Here is a 12428-nt window from a genome sequence, read left to right on the forward strand (position 1 = left end):
CCAATTAAGTCCCCTGTGACTTCCTGCTTCAAAAAGTGATATGTGACCTTGCCAGAGCTATCAAACTGAACTTCAACTCTACTTCACATCTGCCTGAAATGCAGAGGTGGGAAGAGTGGTCTTATGGTCTGCTGTCTCTGCAACAACCAACTAATCAGAACTTTTTTTTTCCCTTTTCTGTTTTTTTAATTTCACTAACCAAAAGGCTGTTTTTCAAACTAAGACAAGATGTGCTCTGAAGTGTTGGCTTATAACCTAGGCACATTTTCTAAAGCATGCCCCATTCTATATAATTGGGGGGGGGGGTTGTATAACATTGCTTTCTGCCTTTCTTAGAAGGGGCACCTAATTTATCTCTCTGTACATATTTGATGTCATAATGAAGAGATTCCTTTTCACCATCTCATTTCATCTAACTTTTTTCCCTGGACTCTGCTTTTGACAGCACTTTGTGTAGGCTCTGTCTCTGGTAACTGAAGTCAGTAGTTTATTGCTGTGCAGGCTTCAGGAGTGAAACATCACTGGCTGAGAGGGAGAAAGTATTGGTCTTGACAGTTTGGATGCTGCTTCCTTTCTCAAAGATGACTTTTTTGACAGCACCAGAAAGCTTTGTCTGTTTTCAAACTTTAAGATGTGACAGGGATTCAGGAGGCAGGATAAGACAGACCATGCCAGGTCAGTGTTTTTTGTCTACACAAGCTTACGGTCTCTTTGAATTTATAAACTAGTAGAGGAAAAGATGCTGGGGAAAAGGAGGGGGAAGAGCATCTCAAATGCTTTCAAAAGGTCTGCTTTGCTCAGTCAAACCCTGATGTATTCAAGAGGAACCACACAGCCTTTGTTAAGCTATACATCCCATACTTAATTGAGAAATGATTCCTAATAAGTCCTGGAGAGCTACAGGTCTTTCTATCCCTCAGATGGGAAACAATCATATCTCACGGCAACTCATTATGTATTCTTTTTGTACCATGAGTTGTTTTAAAACCGTGAAATTAGTTCTGGCAGAGTGTACAGAGAAACACCCATGAGATGAGACTGAACGAGTTATGTAAGGTTTCCACACATTCCTCATGAATGTTAACTCTTCATGGCTGGAAGTCAGCTTTTTGAGATGAAGAAATAGTCATGTAGTATATAAAGGAGACAGCTTTCTTCTTCTCTCCCTGACATTCTGTCTATCCAAAATCTCCATAATTATGTGTGGCACAGAAACCTCCTTTCTCTATTGTTTCTTTGATATTTAGTCACCATGAAATATAATTTATAAACTGATTTACATTTTTTATAAATTAGTTGAGCTGAAACTGCCCATGGTGCCAAGTAAATTGACCCTTTTGTGTGATATACTGCAAACTTTCAAAATGCATCAGAATTATTAACATAATATATATTTATTAATAATACAATAATAATTATTAAGGAATCATTTAATATAATATATAATATAATATATAGTAGATATATAAAATTATATATTAATTACTAATTAATAATAATTAATATATAAATTATATTATAACATATATATTATTAATATATAAATTGTCATAAAGGAGACTAAGTGGCAGCACACAAGATCAATGTGCTGATTTGCCCAGTGGGTTGGATTCTCTAACCTGGATACTTGGACCCTCCAGCAAGGACCACAAGCCTTTTCAAAGACTACTGCCACTCTATTAGTGAGCTTTTTAATGTTCTTCTCTAGGAAGAATATTAGCCTTGGAATGATAGCAGGACATGTTTGGCAGATGTCAGTTAGTGAATTGAAAGCTCTTAAAGAGGGAAATCTCTTGTCCTGCTCAGCCTGAAGAGCTACAACAACAACCTGGGGTCAGGTTAATGGCATTGCTCATCAAATGCACACTTAGAGCTGGGAAGAGACTCCTTGTGCTCTCCTGCAAGTGGGATAGAGGGTCAGGAGACTAAGGTAGAACTCGATTTCAGCTTTGAGAGCTATGAATGAGGTCAGGACGGAGCTGCAGCTCAAGGAACAGTTAAAACAGGAGCATTTGTCACTCTCCTCTTAGAGTCCACTGCTGACTAAATCAACAAGGCTGCCTGTGATACACAGTCTGCAGAGAGAGAGGGAAGAATTAATGAAACTGAGTGTCAGGACGCAGCAGGGTCTATATAAAAGCACATATTGCAAACTCAACCTTGAATTGCAGGGTACACTCATAATTGCTCAGTATGAAAAAAAAAAAAAATCACAGGAACTTGCAGTGAAAGCTTTAATTTGTTAAATTAATGTTGAAAAGATTCTGTGTTAAGTCCTCACTGCTTGCTAAGCCTTTATGAGTGCAATCTAATGAATGAATGAACTGCCTTTGCAGACCTGCTGAAGAACAGGCTATTTAAAATGCACCTTCTTTTACTTTCTAACAAGAAATTAAAATTCTTTGATACAAACACAGCAGAATTAAAAAAACCCAAACAAAAACCCCATATAGAATCTTCCACTAAAACAGAAGCACTTCAGTTAGCTTAGATAAATAGAAGCAATAAATTTGCATATCAGAAGATGACCATCCCTTCTGAAAATAAAAAAAAAAATTAAAAATTTACATGTTACGTACATCTTAACTTCTGTAATTTCTTAAATTTCCAGGATAGAAGTGGCCTCATTTAAGGCCACATGATGCTAATGAACAAAAACCAGTAAATTTGCATTTATTTCTAACAATCTTCTGTTGACACACTCTGTTATGTACATAATGAAGAACAACAGTCAGACACTTCCCGTTAACTGATGGGAACTGGAGTTCGGAATGCTACACAAACAGCAAGAGGAAAAAAGTTTCATTGGCTTGTTCTAAAACTCAATTAGGCCATTAAAAGAGGAAACAATTAAAGTCACCTAAACATTTCTCAAAGTAAATGGTACCCTGGAGTTCAGCAAAATTGTAGGGCTGTTTCCAAACATCTTATTTTCCTCTCTTTAAATGTTATGGAAAATTGCTCTGAATATGATGCCAAAATGTAAAACTGAAAAACACAAAGGATATTAGGACTGTCTGAATTACAGATGTCTCTAAAGACTAATAGCATAAAGATGTGAAGGAAGTTGACCTTAAATGTCCTTATTCTCAACCTGCTGGAAGGTCTTTGTTTCTTATGGTTTACTTCTATACTTAGGCTGACTGGAAGTGATGATAACCATTCATAGAAATCCCATTAAAATAATCTAAAATTGCACCTTCATGCACCTGAGCCTACTGCATGCACTAAAAATAGGTGAGATTGTTAAAATCCTCAACTTTTCTCTGCAAGGGGAAGAACTGTTGAACAACAGACACGTCCAAATCAATATCCCTAGTGGAATAGGAGAGTTTGTGGCACCAGTAAGCATCTTCCCCCAGCCACTAAAATTTAAAAAAACAGTCAGTAACAGCTGATCTAAGAAAAAAAAAAAAGGAAACAAAAAAACTCTTAAACAGAAACCACTTCTGCTGATAAAAGAGGGAAGCGACAGAAAATCTTTCAGGATGTCCTTCCTTGTTTACTACTTCAGACATTGCCACATGAGGGGGCACAAGGAGTGAAGACAGAAAAAGACTTCCAGTGGTGTAATTCAGCTTTAAAGTTACAAAAATAGAACAGCTCATAGTTCTTGGTTATTGCATGCTACCTTTATAAAATTCCTGTTATTCCATTGCCTGTTGCCCTTAATGTTTGGTTTATTTTTTTAAATGAAGGCATTATCACTGAGGTTTGGAGAAAACTGAGACAGCTGCCATTGTTTTAATTGCAGCAAAATAAAAAGCGACATAATTTAATCATTTTCTATTTCTTTGTCCATTTCAGAGGAGGCCAACACATCTGACTTCTGGATGCAATCATGGGCATGGCTAGAAATTATATTTTTGCTCCAACCCATGTTTTAAAGATAGTTCTGACTGGATGCTTCAAAATACTTTTCTTTGTGCCAATTAAACTATGCAAGGACAGAAATTCAGCCTCTCCCTCCAAACCTCTAGGAGGGGAAAGGAATCTCCATACCACTAATGCCTGCTGCATTCAGTAAGGTACTTTTCATAGTTTGGTACTTCTTTCCAACCAACAGTGAATTGGGACTGCAGCTCTGAAGGCACAGTAGGCACAGCAATGCATGGCACACACACATCATGAGACACACAGCCCTGTCTCACACTGAACAAGGACAGCACTGGATAGAGCCCTCTTAAAATCTGCTCTGAGTCACTGGGAATGTGCTTGAACACTCCTGGGTCTGTTTGTTCTTAGTAAAGCTTAGCCACAGGATGCCTGGCACTCTCCTTTTCACAGCACCAAACCTGCCTGAGTCCAAGACACGTTTGAACAGTGCTCTCAGGCACATCGTGTAATCCTTGGAGTCCTCTGCAGGACCAGGATTTGGACTGATCCTTATGGGTCACTTACAATTCAGGATATATTCTATGATTCCTCATAGCTGCTTTCACTTTGGTAAAACCGAGATGAGATGAAGAGTTAAATCTTCCAAGATATGAATGAGGTTTAAGCTAATCTCTTACCACAAAAAATGACCAGCAATCCCCTTCTCCTCCCACTTCTCTGAGAAGAAGCTCACTGAGCTTCTCTGAGTTTTCATCTGTATGTGCATTTGGGGGATAGGTGGAACAAGAAGAGACCACTTGCAGCCAAGTGAATATTTTTGGCAGAAAATACTTTTTGTTTGACTGTGAAAACCAAAACATGGCTTGAATTCTGATTTTACCCAAATTATGATTACTTCAACATAACCTACAGCCTAACATGCAGGTCCAGCTCATGCGATTCACACATGATTTCTCCTAATATAGCTAAACTGTACCTCCAACAGCCAAGGGAAGACCCTCCATCAAATTAATTTCTTCATTGCTCAGAGTGAAGCTGACAACAGTCAAAGATACCTCACTTCCAAAGCAGGCAACAGGATTTTCAGTTGTAAATGATCAGATATTCGTTAGTACAATCCAAGATCTAGTATTACAGCTTATAAAAGTAAATAATTGCTAAATAATTGCTAAAGCAATCATACCAAAACAAAGCCCAGAATTGTGTAGTAACAAAGTAGAAGAATAAGTCACTCCGGATGTAGAAGACAAAAACATTCTCTATTCCATATGATTTCCACATTTTTATGCCAGAAGATCAGAATAAACCATAGCACCTTTTAACGAGCGTGTAAAGCAGCATAATTCATTTGCCTTCACTCACACAATTATTTCAGCTATGACTTTATGGCTCATCTCTGACGAGCCTGGGGTACAGCCAAAGCATCTTTCATATGCGTTTTGGTTGATGAAATACTGCTTAGAATACTTTCCTTTTTCTTAGAAAAGTCAAAGCTGCCAGAAGTCTAAATTTTCCACCCTTTCTTTCTTTATTTATAAGGCACTTAGGAAATACCCATCAAGCTGAAAATAGTGCCTAGCTCATTGTATTTTTTTCATAAATTCATCTTTCCTAACCAAAATAATGCAAGTGACCAGAAGCAAACACAGTTTGCAAATACAAGACTTTCCATGTTAACAGAGTATTTTTAAGTGGCAATTACAAGTGAAATGAAAAATTAAGAAAGCACAGTTTGCCCTTTTCCTCTTTGGGCTGCTATATCTTTGAAGTATTTTCAGGCCCACATTCTCCTAATCCTTATTCAAGACATTCACACACCTATTAAGGGCAGTGAACACTGCAGTCCTCACACTGGCTTAACTCTGCAGTGTAGGTCATTATCTTGTACCTAAATATATCAGTAGTTTCAAACTTAATTTTTCTACTTCTAGAACTTCCCCTCACTTGGAGGAAGGGAGGGGGCATAAGATTGTTTCTTTCTTTCTTTCTCCACCTCCCTGCTTTTTTAAAGACATTTCCACACTATAGAGTTGTCATACTGCATTGTATCCCTCTGAAATATGGCCCTGAGTTACACTTTCATTTACAGTCCTTTACAGAAACAGCTCCCCAGCTGTGATAATACCAGAGGCTGAGTTAACTAATAAATACTTCAGGAATTTAGTTGGGAGATTGATGATCCCTTCACTAAAGTGGAAGATAGAATATAGATGGAGAGCATTCCTATTTACAATAAAACATGTTTCCCCTAAAGATTTAGACACAGCATACAAAAATCTTTCTCTTTGGTTATGAAGTTATTTATAAGGAATATATTGAGACTTAAAGAGATTCCTGAGACTTGTTCAGAAAACGACTTTTCCCTTCTTTGTAGGAAGTCAGAAGAAGCCTGACAGCAATCTAATCAAAACATGCAAATGAGGTCAACTTTCTTGAAGAGTTGTAGGATTTCTCCAGAGAAATTTACAGAATGTCCTGGCACAGAGGTATTTTCTTAAGTCGCTGACTTTGTCTTCTGTGGCTCTATACCATTCTATAAGGCCTCCTTGTCAGTTTGTACCCTCTGCTGGCTACAAATGCCCCAGCTGGGGAGACACTTCATTTTTAATTTAATGCTGAACACCTCTAAGGATGGTGAGCTTCAGGAAGCAGTGGAATGACAGAATCTTACATTTAGTCTTCCAAAGTAACAATAAAAATAATTTAAATAATACAGTATCCAACAGTCTACCTTAAATGATTTGACTTTGTTTAACATCAAGTATAAACCCAAAGCAATTGTTTCTCCCTTCTGATTACAGTCTACTGCAGTTCATATAGAAACTGACTTTGCATGCAGACCAGGATGAGAATAAAATCAAATCTCCCTGTTTTCTTGACTCTATTCCTCCTCTTTGCTCTCTGAACCATCCCTTTCCATGGCATTTGGTGAGAGGCTGATGAGCTGAAAAATCTGTTAAGATCCACGTTCTTGCAATGAGCATTAAGCGATTTTTACAGAAGCCAGAGATTACCTTGGCTGACAAATAGAATAAACACTTGGGAAACCTCCCCTAACCAAAGGAGGGAATTCTGCTAATAAAAGCAAAAATAACCAGCACCCTGCCATGCAATTGTTTATACCAGGGACATGTCAGCATGGAAGATGGAAAATATCTCTGGTTTTCCATTTCCCTGGATTATACAGAAAAGCTTACATGGAATAACCATGCACCTTGCTTTGGTTTCCCACAGGTTGACAAAATGGATTAACACATTAGTCTTCCTGCAGCTTGCATTTACAGCAAACTACCTGATCAAGGTCTAATTTCCTCAGGTTACATACAGCTTCCTGCTCCTCGTGTCTCTACTGAAAGAGCAGTGAGGAACTCTGGCACCCAGCACTTTGTACAAAAGCACACTCAAGTACCTCTCTGCTGCCAGACCACACTGCACTGAGCAGCAGCACAGAGCTTGGCCCTCTGATAAAGAAAAGAACTAGAGAGGCTTGAGCATAATCAATGCCAAGTGTCTGAGCTCATCAATGCACGGGGTTTTAGAAAGGCAGATTTATCAAATACTGCAACTCCTATGAAACAGGGACTGATCAAACACAAATATCTCCGTGCTGTAAATATAATCTAACAAGAACACTGTTACAATTATGTTTGTTATTATACCAGCTATTATCATAACTGCATTATTAAAATACACAATAAGGAAATGTAATGGCATCAATCCCATTTGCTTATTATGTAGGAAAATATTGTGATACTGATGCATTTTTAAGACTTTTGTTCATTAAACATAATTGAACAAGTGGGTAGTTTTTCTGTAGAATTGTCTAAATACTACATTTAACCCTTTATTGCTTATTAGAGCTATTGCTTACTTTAAAAGTTGTCCCTGTAATTCTTACAGACTTCTGTCTGCCCTTCAATTCACATGCAAACCTGAAGAGGCAGAATTTATCTCCATAAACAAATCTGTAATGATCCTGATGTCTACACACATACAAAGCAGATGCTTAACACTGAGTTGTGCAACCCAAACAGTGCCTGACAAGTGGAAATAACAGCAGAATACTGATCATGACATCAGGACTATCTGGAGATTTGTTTAATTCCTCTCTTCTCCCACCCCCAAGCTCTCTAAAGGAAAGCCTGGAAAGGAACTCTCTCCAGACTTGTATTAGGAGACAAAACAGTGCAAACTCCCAGCTATAGTGGTGCAAATTACAACCCAGAGAAGTGAAGTGCTCTGGTTTGTTAACCTTAAACAGTTCTGACCTGGACATAATCAGCACACAGGTTTTAAATACTGTACCAGCTACACATTCCACAACAGCAGGTTGTTTGGTTGCACATATTAAAAGTTTAAAAAAAAATAAAGTTTTCTATTTGTGACAACTCTTGACACTAAACCTCATTTCACATAAATGCTAAAGGAAGAATTAACATGAAGTAGAAATTTTCTCTTTGCTTTACTCCTGCTCCCCATTGAGAAGGATGTAATTTATTGAAAACTGTGTGATACTTTCCTGGTACAGCGATGACAACTTTTATAAAAACAGTCCCATCTTTTCTTCAGTTATACCACAAGTGCAAGCATTACTCTAGACTTGAGTGTTAAGTCATTTAACGCTTACAATGCTTTCCAGCCACAGATCAAACAGCATTCATTTAACCCCACATTTCTCTCAGGTTTTCCAATGTGATCACCCTTGCTTTACAGTGGAGAAGCAATGAGTAGATTCCCCAGTACCAGGCCAGGGGCTTAGCCAAGACCAACACCCAGGAATCTGGAACTACAGGCTCCCTCTCTCACCAGCACTCAGACAATGGGCCACAGTCTCTGACCTCGTAAAACCAGAATAAATTAATGCATCTCCATGGAGTCAGAGCCACATCATGTAAGTACAATCAGAATCAGACATAAAATATTTAATTAGATTTTGTGTGTGGATTTTTTAGCCTACAGTGATTTAATACAACTGAGTCACTCATCCATTACAAAAAGCATAATACTAACTTCTTACTAAGAGAACAGACAGATGAAAGCTGGGGACAAGGGGAAAGGTTTGTTTGATTCCTACACAATTAGGATTTTTTCACCAATGTGAATGCAAACAGAATGAAACCCAAGCTAGAAATCCCAAATCCTAGGAGTTAGTTTCTGCAAGTATGGGCTACCTGGCCTTAACTACTAAAGCCTCTATGCCAAAGAGTTACAAACAACCCCACGGAATTCAAGGAACTAGTCACAAACTCAATTTTTAAGAGCTGTAGACAGAGTGACATTGCTTCACTGACCCTAAAAGCCACCCCACAACCCTAAATTAATGTTATAAAAAAACAAAGAAGATGCACAGAAGCTACAACTGCCATGGCCTTCCTGTATCTCCTGATACAAGCTAGTCAATCTCAGCTAGTTAAATAGCCACTAAAGCAATGCACATTTGATCCTGAATATATTGATTTAGGGATTTCAGCTGTGGTAATAGGTCAATTGTTCCCACAGAAGAATAAGTGTTCTAGATGTCAAACTGCATTAAGAATATAGAATATTTCTAGGCAGCCTAGTTTAAAAAAAGAGTTACTAAATAACTACATGGAGATCAAACTTGGGACTTTTACAGTCCAGACTTTTCAGACTATGAATCTTTCAGTTTATGGAAGTGCTTTCAATTTACATGAACACCTTAAGAACGAAGCCCAGGCTTTCAAATGCACAGAGCTGAATCCTGCAGTTATAATTTAATTAAAAACTTACTCGTGGGTTTAGAGCCAAAATGCTTAAGAACAAGGGGGACAGAAGGAAAGCACAGATAGCTTCCTTCCTCTGTGTGCTGGACCCTACACAGAAATAGTGTGGCTGGAAGTGCATTGCCTAGGGCTGGATCTCAGACAACTGGATTGCTTTAGAATTTTAGGGACTTCTCTACAGCTTAATGAACAGGTCAAAGAAATCCATGTTCATTTCCACAATCCACTTACCTCAGTGAAACTGGTCATAAATGTTCAACAGAAATTCTGAATAAGCAACAGGACTGCTCCACAGATTTTGAAAAGCTGTCCAAGGCACAGGCATAAAGCCAACCATGGGGACGGAAACTGAGCATATTTCATTCTTGCTGGATGGCAGAGTTGCCACTGCAACATGTTCTCCTTGTCAGCAGCCCACAGTTCTGGCAGGGTTAACCATGACAGACTCCCTCTTCAGAGTGGGCTACTGTACAGCATCCAGACAGATTTCAGAAGGTTCTTTAATGTACTGAATCAAAAACAGGTTGTCTTTCCTCCCTTTCTGACACTTTCTTACAAGTGTGACATTGTTCCATTTTAAAATTGTTTTCATCTGATTACTGTTTGTATCCATAGTGCCAAGCAGCAAGCAAACAAAAGAAAACATGCAGCCCTAAGCAGAATGCAAGATTGCCTACTTCAGAAAATTGTCCAATCTGACTAGTAAATATAACTGAAACCCAGTCTTTACAGGGGAAGGAGAGGTGCCATTCTTAAGTTGATTTTGATCTTGCGACATTTTCTGAGCCCAAGAAAAACATCTTTATGGAATCATCCAATTCAAACTTCTCCCTCCCCAAAAAATCTGAACCCACCCAACCATAACTTCCAACAGTGCCAAAAAATCAAAGAAAAACAAAACAAAGAAGGATTAATACCCGAAAACAATAGGGAGACAAATGTCAACTCATTCATTACTGACCTTAGGCTTTGCAGGTAACAAAGGAAAAAAACAAACCACCTAATTTGTGTGCCTCTATGGCACTGCGAAGCCCATTTCAAGATCTGACAGAGTTCCCACATTTCTCCACCCTTTACAGGTATTTGAGTTTGGTTCCTAGGCTGCACTATACTACTAAAAGGCCTATCAACCTACTGCTGGTGTTTTTGTGTTGGAAAAGCAGTCCGGGGACACAAGCCAAAACTACGGACTGAAGGAAGCAAAATTTATCCACTCACATCTATCTGAGATGCACAGTGAAAAGCACCCAGCAGCTTTCATGGCTTAGCTTCTGCCTTAAAGAAACTTTAAGAGCTGTTGGCAGTTTAAGGAACACCAGGAAACAGGTGAAAAGCATTTTTGTTTCTTCTCTGGCAGGGATACATAGAGAAAAAAACTCCTCAATTCTGATACTACCTTTAGATATTTGCTGTCAAGAAATGAAGAAGGTTGGCACAGTCACTTACAGTGGGAAAACCAGCCATGGTTTAGGACTGCTAATTAAATTTTTATGCTACCTTAGCAAATACTAAGTTTCATATATTTACCTCATTACATAAAAATATCTGAAAATGTAAATCTAGAGCTTCAAAACATTGAACATATTAAGAATCCTAATATTTTAAATAAATCGGTATTTCAGTTTTAGTCTTTCACGTTGCCCTTAAAAATTTTTGAACATGGTACAAGACAGTCATCAAAAACTCTCCATGGAATCAAAGGCTAATAAAAATGGATGCTTGAGACTACACTCCAATGTGACCTTTGAGCACCTGAGTTTTTTACCTGAACTCAGATCCTTTGCTTGTCATCCTAACAATCCAAATTACTTCTAGCCAGACTGGTGTGAGTACTGAACTTATAAGTTAGCTCCTTTACTTCATATCTTAGTCAAGAGATCCCAGTCACAGCCTTTGTAAGAGTGCCATCTTTGAAAAGAAAAGTTAACTTGCAGTTTTCACTGTGACAAGCAGAGTGAAAAACAGGTTCTGGTACAATGAGAATTGACACAAAGACTTCATTCAGCTCTACAAGTAAATTTCACAAAGAAATAAAATCTTTCAAAACTTAAATGTGATGGTACACTCTTACTCACTTTCAGCTGTGTGCCTTCTTCCCAATTTGTTTCCTACCATCAACAAATACTGGAAAATCATAAGGCAGTTTACTTCCATTATAACTGTGCAGCTATTTGCTGATCAGAACATTTGAGAATTGCTACGTCTTTTAGTTTTTACACAGCAGTAAAAGAAAAAACTGAAAGTATACAACTAACTGCTTTTGACTGAAAACAGACGGCCACCAAGCTGCCAAAATTCCATTATCCCCAAGTTAACTCTAAAAGTGGAATTAAATAACACCAATGGCATGGAAATTTCAGTTCATTATCATTTTTTCCTGCATTGTGAGCATACTGTGATTTGCTAGGATACTCATATGTTCAAAAAAAGGCTGAATGTCACAGCTCCTTTAATGCTTTTCTCTTTATTCACAAAAGCAAAGAGCCAAGTACTGCACATCTCAGAATGGGAAACTTTCACTATCACTTAAATGACCATTATTACAAGAAGTCTGGGTTCAAGTGCTATTAATGTGAATAAGATTAAATCCAAACCAAAAAACCTAAACCCAAAAGCCAAACCCACCACCCAGAAAATTGGTTTTCCCCCACGTGCATAAATCAGCTGCCATTCAATGCACATTTTATCAACTCTAAACCAGGCTATAATTTATAGAGTATCGATCAGATCGCTCTTTTTCATGTATGATTCAATGGGTAAAAGATAGGAACATCAATGCATTCATCACAGAGATATCACCATTCACTAAATACTAGTCAGCATATGAATTTTTCCTGCTGTGTCCCT

General features: G+C 38.1%; 1 protein-coding gene across 10 annotated transcripts in view; it reads right to left on the reverse strand.

Annotated features, from left to right (window-relative positions):
• RORA (RAR related orphan receptor A) overlaps nt 1-12428 on the reverse strand; it is a 396157-nt gene that overhangs the window by 163453 nt on the left and 220276 nt on the right. The gene's annotated exons all lie outside the window — the stretch shown is intronic.

The sequence above is a fragment of the Cyanistes caeruleus genome, chromosome 13, assembly GCF_971803275.1.
Source record: "Cyanistes caeruleus chromosome 13, bCyaCae1.hap1.1, whole genome shotgun sequence".
NCBI lineage: Eukaryota > Metazoa > Chordata > Aves > Passeriformes > Paridae > Cyanistes > Cyanistes caeruleus.